Raw genomic sequence first — 17,509 nt, forward strand, 5'->3', positions numbered from 1 at the left:
AAGTCCCAAAATTGTACGAAAAGATAGCAGCAATTTGTGTAATGTAGTGGCGGAGGATAAAGTTGTGTACCACTCACGTATAGTTAATTTGTCGACGGAGGAAAGTAAGGTTTCTGATGTGAATTTATGTAGTGTTTTAAATGGTGTATCAGCAGATAAGGTTACTGAGATAAATATTTATGGTGACGATGGCTTAGGCATCGATGTATTATTTCAGGAAGATAAAGTGTTTAACAGTGAATTGATATGTAATTGTGTTGAAGCTGCAAGTGTCGATATTTTGGGTGGGAAAAACAGTAAAGTTGTGCATGCTGTGGGTAGTGAATCGGCGAAATGTGAGGAAGAACTAACAGAAAATTCAGAGAGAGCTGAAGTAAATAGTGTGGATGGGAACAGTTTCTGTAATGAAGTTCGTACGAATTGGTATATGAAGGAGGAGTGTGATTCTAGTGACACTGATTGGCATTGGTACGATAGAGCGTTGTGGCATATGTAGAAATGAGAAAAGTTTAAAACTACTAAGGATATATAGAGAAAGGGCAGAAGGGAAAAGGCGTTCTAATCTGTAATTAGTGGTAGTAATTTTGGAGGGATAATTTATATGTTTATTAGGGGATTCTTTAGTTATTTGTGTGGTGTCACCGCCAGACACCACACTTGCTAGGTGGTAGCCTTTAAATCGGCCGCGGTCCGGTAGTATACGTCGGACACGCGTGTAGCCACTGTCAGTGACTGCAGACCGAGCGCCGCCACACGGCAGGTCTAGAGAGACGTCCTAGCACTCGCCCCAGTTGTACAGCCGACTTTGCTAGCGATGGTTCACTGACAAATTACGCTCTCATTTGCCGAGACGATAGTTAGCATAGCCTTCAGCTACGTCATTTGCTACGACCTAGCAAGGCGCCATTATCCATTACTATTTCTCTTGTGATGCATGTACCGTCAGACCGATGTTCACCAATTATGGATTAAAGTTAAGTATTCCAGCAGCTACGTACTTTTCTTGCTAGTATAACTCCTTTAACTGTTCCAGACCTCACGCCAGCCTGCGTGAACTTAAACGCGTGCCTTTCGGCTACCTGTCACTGTGGATTGGCTGTCTTGCCAGTCCACAACAATTTGTTAGTTTATTGTGGCACTGTACATGTGCAAAAGGGGGAAGTTTAGGCACTGAGGGTGCGTGGAGGTCAGTGACCTCATGGATTTAAATAAAATATGTTTTGATTTACGTTTTGTATAAGAGTGAGGCAAAGAGTTTAGTGGTCAATTTGATGGGTATTAAAACTGCAATTGTATGTGCACTCATTTTTTGGTGCGTGGAGGTAGGAAGAAAAGTGAGCTTGCTGTGATTCAATCGTTTACCTTGTGACTTTGTTCCTAAAGTATCGTTTCCGCTGCAGAGAATCTTTAGCGAGGATCCTGGTTGGGCTTGGGAAATGGTTTGTTGGTGGGTTTCTACTTTTGGTTTTCGTTGTAGACAGATTTGTCACGATAAACGGTGGAACTCGGAATTCAGAGGCAGACACGATTTCTGTGAGGCACTTGGTCAAAAGGCTGATGTGAGTTTATCAATACTTCATTCTAAAATCCGTGTGAGCATGTGTAGCGCAACGGAAGAATTAGTGGATGAAGGTGCCTTAGCGGTGTGTGAGTGGCGGTAGAAGTGCTTACAATATCGCACATAATAGAAATTTTATTTCTTGTCCAAAACATTTTTATGCATAACTGAAATGCCGACATTTATTTAATATGCCATTTCGTTCATCATTTGTGTTAGTTTATTTCGAAATTCATGCTGCTCCCACACCACTACAAAATTCCTGTAAACAGTATTGGCCTGGCGTTTTAATCATTTAATTCTGTTCTTTCTAATTTGTTTTATATGTACTTGTATGAACTGAAGGGTGCTACTTCTGAATAATAATAATAATAATAATAATAATAGGAGGTGTGTGAGGTAAAGGGGGAATTGTGGCGTCCAAAAATATTGTAAATTCGGCGTTGGCGTGGCCGCGCTGGGGCCTCTTGGCTTGCCGCGGCTCATTGATGGCCGCGTGGTGTGTCTATGGAAGAGACTTGTGTGCTGAGAGTGGCAAAGACGGCGGACTTTGTGAAACCTTAATGGCAGACATTTCACAGTTCATATAGAAATTAATAGCAGCCAGATGAATCGCGATACCTAAAAAAGAAACAAGTACATTACCATTATTTGCACAATGATTCTGATGGAGTAATCAGATTTTCGGTATATTTATTAGTTTAAGGTTTAATAGCTGACGATAAATTATACAAGTAACACCCAGCAACGAATTTCCTAATTCTAATTGGTTCATCCGAGTTTGTTGATCGACATGTCTTCAGAAAGCTATTAGGGTAAACCTAAATTGGTATAAATTACAGGCACGTAATATGACATTAGGCTACTGGCCTTCATTTCGTTTCTATTCCTTTGATATATGTTTATTTAATTTGTTTATGTATTTAATAATGTGTGTTACAGCGTGTTTATGGTCCAGCCGAAGGAATATTTATTTAATTTCAAGTTATTTAAATGTAAATCCAGTATTTCGAATGTGTTTCGTTATGATTGTAAGTTTGCATTGGCTTGGAGACAGGGCGTGAGCGCTCTAGCCAACCACAACGATCATTCCAAAAAGGACACATGGAGAGACTGTATGGAGGTGGGGGGAGGGCCATTGTTTCGAGAGAGGATGGAGGGAGTTCTGAACAGTGCGGTGCGAGGGACATTACGGGAGAGGATCCTGGACAGTACGGCGCGACAGACGCACGGTCGAGGGAGAAACTTGGAGAGTGGAGAAGTTTGCACGTGGTGGCAGGAGAGAGAAATATTTCGTAGTGCCGACTTCTGCACTTGTGAGATTTCCGTGGCTTCTGCAGTGAAGATGTAGTATGCGTTTAGAAGTGAATATCTCGCGAGCTATGTTGTTGCCCATTACTAATTACGTGAAGTAGCAATCTATTGTTTCCGTGTTATTCAATTTATATTTTATTTAATTGCTGGACCATCGACGCCAATAAGTGTGTTACAGTAATAAAGGGTATTCTTAAAGGCACTTCTGATATCGTACCCATCATTTAAAGTCGTTAAAATAGTACCAGCAGAATTTATTTAATTGCACTCTTTCATTTATAAATTTCTATATAACATTCAACATTCGCAATTGCCAAGTGATAGAAACCTTCCACCATTCCATTCACGTGTATACTCATATTGTACTCTGTAGACTCAGCAGTATTTGGCTTGTAATGCGGCAACTACATACCCCAGCCCCTAGACAACGAAACGAGCCAAAACTTTCAATATTTCATCTCTGAGTCACAGGGTATGTAGTTGTGGGCTACCACACACCACCATTTCATCATTTTTATTTTGAAAGCCCTGAGGCAATAGCCTCAGGCTATGTGACTGAAGCCAACACCGCCTGCAGCTGTGAGTGACGGGTCACCAACTCAGTTTGCAACCGAACACAGCAGTCACAATTGCTATATATACTAAACACGGCCCAAATATATGAGTTGAACCTAAAGAGTTCTGACAAAATTTAAAATAAGTCGCTTCATATGAGAAGCTGTGTCAACTCACAGTAATCTATGATACTCGTGTAGCAATAATGCAGATGCTGCAGTATCTGTACTGAAGATTTAAGATAATTCAGATTCAAATCCTAAATCTACAGTTCCACTTTTAATGGTCTTCTTTTGCTTGGAGCAATAGATCGCCGTTATTCATGCTAATTCTTTAAAATTCTTAGGACAGAGCATATATCCAAATTCACCACTCTCACAGTAAGAAGAGCGAAATGTTGGATACATATCGTTCAGTATTTCAACATTGTTATTTCTCCACTCAATGCGTAAGTTATCATATGGAAAAACGGTCTGATTTTAGGCAGAATTAGTTAGTTTACATTTGTCAAATACGCTTGAATTCTTTTTCCGATTCTCCCTCCTCTCTGTTTGCAACGCTAGAGTAATAAATCGAGGCGTTCCAGGTTGAACAGATATGTTTATTGTCCATGTTTGTTTAGAAATATCTAGAAGGATTGAATACTCTTAAAGTTCTTAGGAATTTAACATTAGTGGTAGCTGGGTTCCTGCATGCAATACATCCAAGAGTTTCAGGTGCTCTATCTCTTACACTGATAAATGTGGTATTTCAACACCAGTTTATCCAGCACAGATTTGTTTTCGTCTCCTGACACTTATTGACTATATGAATTATTATCCACAGCACTTCAAACTAGAATCAGCTTCTGTTTAGTTCCATATTGAGACATTTATTATTCTCAAAGAAACCCATTAATATTCTCAGTGGGATTCAAGCACTAAAGTGGTCATCTGTCGATCGATCTATGAATCAACCTGCATTTTGTAATGCATGCATGTCCAAGGTTGATGCAGAGACTGGTTTTGAGAGTCGATGTGATTCCAACATTTCTTGTGCGATCGAGCTCTACATCATTAATTTCATATCTTATTTCTTGAAATATAAAGGCGAATTCATAATGTCTAAGTAATGATGCTGCCGTTGGCAGAGCAGTTCTATCCTTCTTCGTGGTGATAAATCTTCCTTCCAAATACAGGAAACTGTTGCTTGTTAGTGTTAACTCATTTTGATGTTGAATAAGAATTCTGATCTTAACGTTATTGTTGAAGGTTGCTGAGGAAAAAAGTTTGTGGCAGAAATATTCCTGAATGATGAGATCGTCATGTTTAACTGGAGCTGTGATATCGAGTGATGTCACTGCGAAGTTTCAGTCCTCCTGATTTAAGAAACTCGTAATTCTCACACGTTATCATTTTCTGCTCCCACTGCAAAGCGGTCTTCTGTTGGCTGTATGCACTGTATTTATACTTTACACCCTTGTTACTGCTTCAGGTGAAGACATACTCTAATTTTCTTACTGTGAAATATAATTAGATTCCTGTTCTGATCTACAATATTCAAGTCGAAATGGTCTAATGTCTGAATAGTCATTGGGAGGTACGCTGGATTGCTAGGCTCCTCCTTAATTTTGTATCCTGGACCCACTGCGGGAAAAAATCCGTAGATTATCTGAATTAGCCTCTCACTGAGATGTGAATTCGTTGTGACATTACACTCAAATGGATCGTACTACAGGTAGAATAGCAACTTGTTGATTTGAATCATAATTTCATTAGTATTGTAAACCAACACTTGGCTCCTCGAGAAACCTAGTAGCGATCCTACTGACCGTTCATGGCTAAAGTTTATTATATGCTTAGTTGGTTTTTATCTTTGTTTTTGAGCTTATTATCAGCTGCACATAACTTCAAGCCTTATGCAAACTGCTTTATATACGCATTTAAATCGTCATTATCATATACGCCAGTAGGTATTTACACAGCTTCACCACTTCCTAGATGTAGTTTATTGTTCGCCTTAGTGATGTCGAGTATGCTGTCAAATGTTTCCAGACTGATCAATGCAGTACTCCACTCTGCTTTGCTTGGATGTATTGGTCGAATGCAGTTCGCTCTTAAAACCGACAAGCATCTTTTAAAGTAAGAGTACAGGCCATCAGATTTAAACCTCAACAGATGTAGTGATTAGAGATGGGCAAACTGAAACACGTAACTGTTTCGAAACAAATGAAACAGTACAATGTAATGTTTCGGTACGCTGTTTCGGAACAGTGAAACAGTTTCGTGTTTTGTAATCTAATAAACCTACACATTTTAGCACCTTGAATGTCTACTGTATAAGTATGTCATATAAACACAAATGAGGTGGAGAGCGCTAATCATTTCGCAGAAAGTATGAAACTATCACTTGGGCGTCTTGGCAGTTTCGTATTTCCTGCAGCAAATGCGCTTCGTGTCGTGTGACTTTCATACTTTTCAATTGGCTGAGGACAGCCATAGCTGAAGACAGAAGAACCACCACGAACGGAACTGGAGATGGGAGCAAACTGCAGAAACAACGGATGTGCTACTGGGATTCCCATATTCTGTTAGTATGGGTAATATACCCATCCTGCTAATTTCCATGCACACAAAGGGAATCATAGTGGATAATGGGCACAGTGACTATAGACTCACAAATAACGCCAAATATTTCGAATTAATAACAAAATATAACAGAAAAAAATTTTGTCTTTCAAGGTGTTTCGAACCGTTACTATAAAGTCACCATGCTTCCCAGCCCTTCCAGTTCACCATTACACTATCAGTGATATGTCAAACAGATTGCTTGCAATTATACCTAGATCAAATTTATGTATATGTCTAATAACTGTCCTTCTACGCCTTTTTTTATTCAAAATGTTGTAGGCTTACTTGCGTTTCTTAATACGATTACTGTACATGAAAAGAGAAGCGTAGGCTATGTTATAAAAAAATTGTAATTTAATCGAATGATTTTCACATATTTATTATTTTGAATGTGAATAGTATGCGTTGTTTTATTTTTTGGTTAGTGTTTATAAAGCAGATGTTACACCATTTCGTAATAGGACAGTCAGCTAGAAACGAAGCTTTATTTTCGGATATCTTAAGCTTCATTCTATTGCTTGTCAAAAAGATTTCGACACTCTTGAAAGTGTTTCATGAAGTGTTATGTTGTGTTTCAGTATCTGTGCCGAGCCCGAATCTCGTACGACACAGAGCGGAATGAAACATCACTGTTTCGATACAATTAGTCCGTTCCAAGCGCAGGTGGACTGAAACAGCCTTATTTTGAAACAACGATACAGTTTCTGTGTCTGGCTCGAGATCGAATCTGGTGCGGTTATCCGAGACAGGGGCGGAATGAAACACCACTGTTTCGAAACAGTGAACCACAGCCGTTCCGAAACACTGAAACAGTTCCACGTATCGATACACTGTATCGAAACATAGAAACAGTGGCCAAGTCTTGTAGTGATACACATACTGCTTCTTTTTATTCATTGGTCAGGAGAAACATGAGACCTTAATGACCGCAGAGATATGAATTGAAGTCTCTCGTAGCGTCACAAATTACAGAACGCAAGATTCTTGTCAATAAAGCATTGGAGCAATTTTTCAGATGGTTTCAAATCACTGTATAAGTCAAATTAGTAGGTGGTATTTCGTACATTTTAACAGATGCAAGCCAGTGAGTGTCATCTCCTGCCACAGCATCTAAATTGACACTCCCACATTCCTTGCAGTTCCAAGTCGTCCTTGGTAAAGTACGCCACATAAACAGTCTTTGAAATCTCAGGACTTCGAGTTTCCTGACGAATTTAAACATATCCATATTGAAAAGCTGCCTGTCGGGTAGAATATCTAAAGGAATTTCTTTTATGAACGGTCCAAGTCCTTTCTTTTATGATTTTAAACATAGTTCTTTACCGATAGTAATACCCTCCATTGACCTATTATGCATTTTATCTTTCTGTAGCTCCTCATCCGCGTTTTGTATATACTTCACTGCTTCTATGGCAGCAGCTCCTTCAATCAGGGAACGAACTCCTCATACCACTGCGAGTGCGAGAATGAGAAACCGAACGATTCCACAAGATGACTTATGTACTGGTAGAACCATTCGCGTTTTAACATGGCTTTCTCTCTTCCTTCCTGCTTCACAGCACTTTTAGCCTCTGCTACTAATGACTAAATGGATTTTTAAGGACCCTGAAAGCTTTACTTCATAAGTGTTCGATGGCAGTGTTGTCTGAAATTTATTCCAGCCACAAGTTTAAGTTTGTTGTGAATTGCTTTATTAACTATGAATGCAGCAATACATTGTCCTATGTCTATGTTCTTCCTTCCCAGTGTTTTCTTGGTTTTATTAGCCAATATTCGATCTGCGAGCACGACGATCTTTATTTGTGGCATAAGCAATATTACACTCCTTGCAGAGGTTGTCTAGTGTACTTATTTCCTTATCACTATGAACTAGACACTTTTTCTGCTTTGTTTTAGATCCACTGTAGTTGTGTCTGGAGAAATACAATTCGACCGCTGATTATCGAGAATACCACTACCACCTCTGATGTGCTTCCTGGAACTCGTGTCGTGCTAATGCGTTGTTTGAGGTTGACGCGACTTATTTTTATACTAAATCTTGAACGTTCACCCACCTGTTGTCCTTTGATGGGAAACCTAGCCACCTAAATAAAGCCTTGTTCCCTCGAAGTGTTATTACACACTCTACGGGAAACACACGTGGTTTAGGGTTGTTATTTTCTATTTTTTTATTTTTTATTATTTATTTTATGGCCTTCATTGGACCACTCTAGTCAAAAATACAAAGTTCTAAACAAGTTGTTACACAGGGATACAATTTGGTTCAACAATAACTTAATATGATATTTAGGTAACATAATTAGAGTCTATTCTTATATGAAAGGTGTTTTGCTCTTCTGTCTGCCCAATATTTCTTCATTCTTTCAGATATTTTCTTTCTTTCTTCATCTGAGACAACTCTTCCTGTACTCCTTTTATTGATTTTCATTTGTAGTCTGGTTTGCGGGTCTTGTAGTATTCTGGTTTTCTCTGTCTTGTTTTTTAGGTCATCTACTGTAATTTGAAGTTCTTTTATATCTTCCTTAATTTCTGTGATCCATTTAATGTCGCTCTTGCTATTCCACAATTTTTGTATTATTTTTTTACTAGTTCTGTTTTCTGGAGTTCTCATCAGATGTCCAAAGAATGAGATGCGTTTCTTCCTGATTGTGCTCATGACTGGTTCTATTTTCTTATATACTGTTTCATTTGATGCTATTCTCCAATGTCCATTTATTTTATACTGTTTATTTACACATGTCCTAATTATTCTTCTTTCTATTTTTAGTATTCTGTCAATTTCTGCTGTATTAGTTGTTTTGAAGATAGTTTCAGCTGCATACATTATTTCTGGTAGTGTAACTGTTTTATAGTGTTTTAATTTTGCATCTTTAGATAGGCTTTTTTTGTTGTATGTAGTTTTGGTAATGTAATTTGCGTAGTTCAGTTTTTTTATTCTATTCTGCCATGATGGCTTCTCATTTAGATTGTATGTTATTATGTCGCCTAAATATTTAAACTTATCAACAATTTTGATTTCCTGTTCTCCTATTGTAATTTTGTTTGCAAGAGGTGGATCAGTTAGCATAATCTCCGTTTTTTCAAATGATATTCTAAGGCCTACTTTCTCTGCTATTTCTTGTAGTGATTTCACTTGTTGCCTGGCTTCTTGAACGGTGTTGGCTAGGAGAGCAAGATCATCAGCGAATCCCAAGCAGCTTAAGCTAATATCATCTTTTGCACTTCCAGTTCTTATTCTCTTTGGATTGTCCTTGTAGGGTTGTTATGTAACTCTTCTGTGTAAAATTTCTTTCAATTTCTTTACAATCGTTGTCCTATAAAATCTGGGTTCTCGGGTTTGTGCGTTGTACTTTGGAAACTGTGAAAATCTCCGTTGACCATTTCAGTAGGTTAGGTTTCTTAAATGCACTTTTGTATTCCTAAATATGTACCGAATCACCTGCATTAAATTTCTGTTTGTGTTTATCTACCATTTTAATACATCTATATACTCTATTTAGAAGTCGATTCTCACATACATCAATAGGTCTCATTTTCATCATAAGATATCTAGTTCGATTACACCATTCACTTATTTACGGGTGAATGTGTAGCCATTATTGTCACCCTTGAAGATTAAATTTCATCCATCTATGGTTTTTTGTCACCCTTTTCAAATATTCGACAACACTCGCCTTCGCCTTCGTGTGGGATAATGTTGTGTAGACTTGAAGGGTTTGAAGATTGTTAGTAAATGAATTCATCACCATCTGCTACAGTTGTTCAGACACCTGCACAGCTTCCTTTCCTGCCTTTGCTTCCACACGCAGGGCCCTGGTGAATTTGGAATTCGTACGTATCTATGACCATTAAAATATGTTTGAAGCCTTTATTTCAATACGAATACTTATTCATATGTGCGAGACTGGCTTGCCATAAATCATCTGTACCCAGTATTATGACATGTTTAAGCGGAAAGTTTTGTGCGCAGGTTTGTGAAACTCATGAATGACTGTCTCCGTAATTGCATGGTGATATCTCTTTCTTGAAGCTCTGAACTTATCGATACGATTTCATTTCCTGCTGTGGCTGATGCCATGAGTAGTCGTAAGTGATCTATGATTTCTTTTAGATCATAGCTGTGTGTATATACTCATGAGGTAGTGTGTTCACTCTTCTATGCTGAATGTCAATGCCTTTGCCTGTACCATATATACCTTTTAAATCTTTAATGATGAGTGTCACGAATTCGCATCATGCCAGTGCTGTTCTAATAACTGGAAGGTTAACTTCTGATTCTTCATGAAGCTACCAACGCTTCTGACAAGTGCTGCTGTCGCCTGTTTGTTTCGGGTACCTCTAAAGCAACACGATTTTTTATTTTCAGCCTTCATCTATAAATTTATTCAGACATTAAGGGGTTAAAGTGTGTCTAATAATATGATTGCACTTTTATAGTCTTTTACTTGTCATTTTGGGTTGTTGCCTTTCGTACGTGCACTAGTCATATATAATATACCAGCATACATTGCCTTCTCTTTCGATAGATACTTGTTGAGACTTGAAACTTTTAAGACTATTAGCTCTAATAAACCAGTCAGTCCCTCAGATTTCGTATTCCCGACCAGCACTACATCCTTTGTTAAATGTATAGGATAGTTACCTAGGACATGTGGTTCATCCTTGCTGACACCATATATGATGTGTAACTCTCTATCACTGTGTTCGTTAATATAATCGGTAATAATGTTTCTCTCTCCTCCACAGTCTAATTCTTATTCTTATTCTTCTGCTTCCATCTGTATGTTGGACCTATTCAGACTTTCTTTTACTGTTTTAAATGTTTCTGAGAGAGAGTTTTCTCACTGTAACTGTCGTAATTGTAGCGCTCATAATTTCTGCGAATAGCTTTCCATGCTTCAATAACTTTACGCCTTGTCACCGAGATTTTGTTGTGGACTAAGCCAGTTTTGTGATACCATTCAGATTAAATACACTCCGACACTACAAGGAGTTATAGGATTCTCATGATAAAACTAATTGCACTTGTTAGTTCTGCGTTCACTTTTTCAATTCCATCAATCAACACTCCACCATTTCTAGTTACTGCTTCAGTAAGTCTTTTCAGTTACATTACTTTTGCGTTGACTGTCTCGATTTTTCTGTCAACATGTAGATGCATTTGCTCCGCACCCTCAGAATGAGTGTGTGACAGACGTGAAAATTTGTTCGTAGTCTACAGTTCACCGATAAAGTTGCTTATTGGTGCACTACCTTTTAAGCAGAAACTCCCGAAAGTTTCGTTTGTATCGAACGTCGATCAGTTTCCTCATTTTATCAATAACTAGAAAGCCACACTGCATGTGATTCCAGCAATCAGTGCTTATGCTACCAAATTCATTGAGCGTCATGTCAGATCGTACGTTGGTGAATTCTATTTAAAATTACATTACCCTATTTCAATGTGATAATAAGGTCCACATTCCCCCATACCAACTGCTTTGGAATCCTGGATGTGGCTGGCTGAATTATAATACATCGGCATTCATATGATGGCCAAAATAAAAATATTTACTTATAGGTTTGTGATAATTCACTACGATGTCATCAAATATGAATACAGTGTTAGGTATTACTTCCTAAGGTGACAGATTATAAGTGGTTTCATTGACTGTCATCACTGCCATGCAGAATTTCATGTAATAGTTGATATTTGGGCTGAAATTGGGTTTTTGAAAACATATGTACATCCTTGAATTGAATCCCCCACAGTCAGATGGTCCAACAATCGAAGCATGTACATTATCAGGAAGTAGTGAACCATTCTTCTTCTTCTTCCTGCTGTGGTATCGTTGCAGAACCAGTTTCTTATTACAAAACCCTTGTGAGGAAGTCGTTTCATCCACTCGGTCATGGTGCCGACTATTGGTTTACATTAGCTATAGAATGTTTTGTAGAGGAATAAATAACACACATATTAGCTCTTACACATATTTTTATTTATAAATCGTAGAGTTGAATGATGATTCCTTCTGATGGTCGACAAGTTTTTCATGTCATCTTGAACAGATTGCTCCACAATTTCTCCATAGAAATGGTAGCCATACAGATGATAGTTTATTGGACACTCTCGATCATGTTACATTGAGTAGCTAGCAATTATTATGTTTTTAGATTTGCGCTCCTGCAAATGTGTGCAGTCCCTATCGTTAAATATCTTTAACTGTTCGTGGTAAGCACACTACAGGGACTATGTTTTCACGCTATGACCACGGGGCAGAGTATATTTCCATAGAACAAAGCAGAAATCTGCATTGAAATACCACATGGGCAATTCAGCTCATCCAGAGGGAATGTTACTTTGACATCACTAAATGATGGGTGTTCAACTAGCAGCACCGAGTAGAATTCACGAACCAACCTCATACCCACACTGACACGTTTAGAACCACATTTGTTTAAACTGTAGGTAAGGTTGTGTAACACTATTTCTACACTGACCGACTGCAGCTGCCACTACTGCTGTTACGGTGGCGGCTTCTGGTCTGCAACGAGAGTAAATTATTATGAATATTACATATTATCGATGACTTCTTTTGTTCACTATTGGTACAAACACTCACATGACGACAGGTTTGCCGCTGTGTGGTTACACAGGTTCACTGTTTGAGAATGGTTGCATAATATATCGACAGCTGTAAACATATATGTTTCAGGATAGTGAATAATGTTATTATCTTTGACTCTAAGTATAGTTTCCATTGTTATTTAAGCAGTGAATTTAGGCTAGCGTGATTAAACATTTTTACAGGAAATTATGTAATTCCATTGGTGTTACCGATTTCAAGTTTTTGAGTGATCTAGATGGTTTGTCCTCTCTGTGAAGTGCCGGGGCTGCATGTTGATTCATGCTCCGCCGGAATATACAGCTGTGTGCCTGTTTTTTTAGTGAGATGCACGCCACTTATCTAAACCACTGCGTCTTTCATAATTTATTCTATTCTGTTTGCGAAAGATGAGAACAGAGAAACTGACCTATAATTTTCTGTGTCTTCTGCATAATCATTCATTACCACAAGAAAACTCTTACCTGATTTAAAAAATCTGGAAAACTCCCTGACGCAAATGAGTAATTTATTATGTTTGTTACTGAAGCTTTTATATTCTGTACTCATTGTTTCAACCAACACATTGATACTGTAGGGATGCGGAGACACCTCTGCATTGTCAGGATGGTGTTTCGAACTGTAGAGCATCTTTCGACGCTAATAACACATGATTGACGAGTAATTATTTATTCATTCAGATTTAAAATTCTGTGTCTCTCCGTCAGCCTTGTATGACGGCTTCTAACAGTGACACAGTGACTCCTGTTGTCAGCTTGGCGCTTCTGATCAACAAGGCTGCTGTTCCAGCAACTCAGCCGAAACCTTGCGGGCTGCCATCTGGTATACAAAACCGGGGTGTGAGCGTATGGCCTCACACTGGGTTAGAATAGGGCCGGCCGGTGTGGCCGAGCGGTTCTCGGCGCTTCAGTCTGGAACCGCGCGACCGCTACGATCGCAGGTTCGAATCCTGCCTCGAGCATGAATGTGTGTGATGTCCTTAGGTTAGTTAGGTTTAAGTAGTTCTAAGCTCTAGGGGGACTGATGACCTCAGATGTTAAGTCCCATAGTGCTCAGAGCCATTTGAACCAGTTCTTGGGTTAGAATATCCTCGATCCCACTCCAGAAGATCACGATGACTCGCGATGTCCCAACTGTACGTCGGATGTTGTGCAGTCAGGTGATCGTGGCCGCACTGGATAGGTAGGCCCTTGGCACCCAGAAGTGTCTGCAGTGTTGATCAGGAATACAGGCACCGTCGGCCCTCTCACCCAGCAGGGACGATGACGTTAGTGCGAAAAACACTGCGAGATGTGCTGGGGATGGAAGACCTTCAGTCTCCCCATCAACGACGTGGTAGGTAAAAACGTCGTGTGAGTAGGGCCTCCCGTCGGGTAGACCGTTCGCTGGGTGCAAGTCTTTCCATTCGACGCCACTTCTGCTACTTCCGCGTCGCTGGGGATGAAATGATGATGATTAGGACAACACAACACTCCGTCCCTGAGAGGAGAAAATCTCCGACCCAGCCGGGAATCGAACCTGGGCCCTTAGGATTGACATTCTGTCGCACTGACCACTCAATTACCGGGGGCGGACGTTGTTGTATGCGACTGGTACGAAGTCCCATGAGTGGAAGGTCGTGGTTACTTGGACGCGGTCATCTCGAGAACAGTGAGCAGTGTGTTCACGCGAAGTGCCGGAACATCTAATTCATAGATGTTACTACACAGTAATAATCATTGGATCGAGTGTTTCAGTACGAATACCATCAATCCTAATGACCAGTATGAAACAAATGTGGCTCACTTCTTTACTAGTTGTCAGCAGTCCTTGTTCTGCTGTGTTTGTTTAACAATTTGTTACAGGCTCTTAGCTGTACTGTCGCGTCTTTGATAGGTGTTTCTGCGTCCTACGTATTGCTTGTTGCTTAAAGTAGCAAGAGGTAAGGAACATATCTCTGTCTCACTCTCACGGTGGACTGTGCCTGGCGGTTGCTACCGATGTAGCAGCCTGCGCTCGTTTGCGTGACCAGCTTACAATGTTGATTGTTTCTTTCTGCTACTTAGCTATGTCACCACCCACTGCCTGGTGTCTCGCGTTACTCTGCTAATGTGTAAACTTAGGAAAAAAATTTAATTTCTCCCCCTTTTCTACTTTGGTATAACAATAGTCTACTGAAGTCAGCTGACTTATGTTTTAGCTATTGTACAGTTTTTTGTTTTTTTTTTTTTACTTTGTGCTCTTTGGTTGGTAGTAGCATAATTGTACTTAGTGGGCAATTACTTGCTGGTGTGTATTTGTTTTTGGAAATTTGTGTTTTAATTTCTACTAATAGTTGGAAAATGGTTATTCATATAGTTTGCTAACTGGTGTCTATCCTTTATTGCTTCATCCCCGTCCCGTTTTACCAGTTACTATACATTTATTTGTCTCTTCCTTTTTCCTGTTTAATGAAATTCCTGACTGATTTATCTTTATTCCCTGTCTTGTATAATATTTTGTCATTAAAAGACTTTTTTGGCAACAATCAGTATCGTCTTATAAATATTTTTGTACTTGTCGCAGTAATTTAAGAACTACCTTTCATTATCACCACTTCCCTGGAACTACTATATTTAAGTACTTTCTAATACCTGTTGCTGTCAGTTTGGTTTTGTGAGACATTGGAAATGATTTCAATATTTTTGGAAATATGATTTCAAAGTCAAATTTAAATAATCTTAAGAACTTGGAAAAAATCGAATTTACATTAGTTCTCTAAACTCTTCATCACTTTGTTTTGCTTGGTCTGAGATTTCAAATGACGAAGGAAGAATTTATAAACCCAACATGAAAAGAAATCTTATGTGTTTAAATAAATAATTTATGCATGTTTCTCAGTTCACTACGCTCAGCTGAACACCTAAACACCATTAATTCACTGAATAGTAATTACTTAGCTGATATCAGTGATATCCCAGATTATGCTACGAAAATATCAGCAAGACACACTAGCTCCTTTGTTACATATCTACAATTCATCATTATCAAGTGGTGTTTTCCCTAAGTAGCTAAAATCAGCAAAATTAATATTCCTATCTAAAAGAGGTGATCAGCATGTGTGGGTGACTATTGGCGAGTGTCACTACTGTAAATGTTTTCCAAATTTATTGAAAAATTGTGACTGATTATATTCTTTGACAAAAATATTATTTCTGTATGTGAACATGGCTTCAGGACACGGCACTCAACTGAAACAGCTACGTTCCATTTTATAAGCTGTGCCTTAAATCTCATGGTTATTCTTAGACTTAACAAAACATTTGATGTAATTCTGTGCTTCTGAGAGAGCTTGAGCGATAAGGTGTAAGAGGCTTGCCAAATGACTCGATTACAATATATCTGGGATATTGCTCTTACATAGCAGGAATCAAGTACATGGAATGAAATGAACTCTTAGTTCACATTTCGAAACCAGATGTCTTTCTTTTTGTTACTGCATCTGAAAAAGATGTCACGAAAGAAGTCTCGAATAGTTTACCAGAAACAGTAAATCCCAAAAAGCAGTTCTTACCGTTTTATATACAGAGAAAAATAAAAACGCAGCACAACCAAGAATATGTGTGGTTAGCCAAAACATTATTGTAGTTACTGAAACTACGTTTCTTGGGATTTATATCAAAGAAAATCTAAAATGGAGTTATCATATCACATCCATAAATTCAAAACTAGCTAAAATTAACTATGTAGTAAGAATCCTTCGAATCCTGCCTCGGGCATGGATGTGTGTGATGTCCTTAGATTAGTTAGGTTTAAGTAGTTCTAAGTTCTAGGGGACTGATGACCACAGCAGTTAAGTCCAAAAAAAAAATAATAATAATCCTTAGCGACAACAGTGGTTGGTTTAGGGAAGGATTGTTAAGGAAATCAGCCGTGCTCTTTCAAAGGACGCATCCCGCCATTTGCCTGAAGCGATATAGGGATATCACGGAAAACCTAAATCAGGATGGCCGGAAGCGGGTTTGAACCGGCCAGCAGTAGTGTTGACACACTTAGGGTCATATACTTTTCTCGTGTACACTTATTACTTAGCTACAGTGTCTTTTTCTGAGGAAAAGTACACCAGACCAAAACACATTTCAGTAAACAAAAGGGTATTATAAGAATAATGAACCACTCAAGGAGCAGAAAACCCTTTTAGACCTATTTTTTAAAGATCTAAACGCCATTTCCCTTCGCCACTTTCATATAGTGGAAGTCGTTATGCACATCAGAAAGAGTATACTGAGGAAATGCCATCTTTTTCACTCAAAACAAAATTTTCCATGACTACAAAACTAGGTCAAACAGTGACATGCATGTCAGTCATTGCAACACTGCACTCTGCCGAAAAGGTGTATGTCGTGCAGGAACAAAACTATGCCATAGATTACCCACACACAGAAAATCTGTGACACCCTACCACTGAAAAACTGCTTTTATCCAATCTCTTAGTATCTCTTGCATGGAAACTTGAAACTGATACTTTTCATGTAGAAATAACTTGTTAATGTACAGTATATACTCAAATTTGTAACTGTTCATTACATGGATCCAATTTTTATAAAAAAAAATAAAATGCATGTATTTGCAACTCGTAAAATCAAAACGTAAGAAGATGTTCTGTCAAATAAGATGTGTACGATATATACACTATATGATCAAAAGTATCCGGACACCCCCAAAAACATACGTTTTTCATATTAGGTGCATTTTGCTGCCACCTACTGCCAGGTTCTCCATATTAGCGACCTCAGTAGTCATTAGACATCGTGAAAGAGCAGAATGGGTTGCTCCGCGGAACTCACAGACTTCGAATGTGGTCAGGTGACTGGGTGTCACTTGTGTGATACGTCTGTACGCGAGATTTG

This window comes from Schistocerca americana, chromosome X (genome assembly GCF_021461395.2).
Source record: "Schistocerca americana isolate TAMUIC-IGC-003095 chromosome X, iqSchAmer2.1, whole genome shotgun sequence".
In the NCBI taxonomy this organism is placed as follows: Eukaryota; Metazoa; Arthropoda; class Insecta; order Orthoptera; family Acrididae; genus Schistocerca; species Schistocerca americana.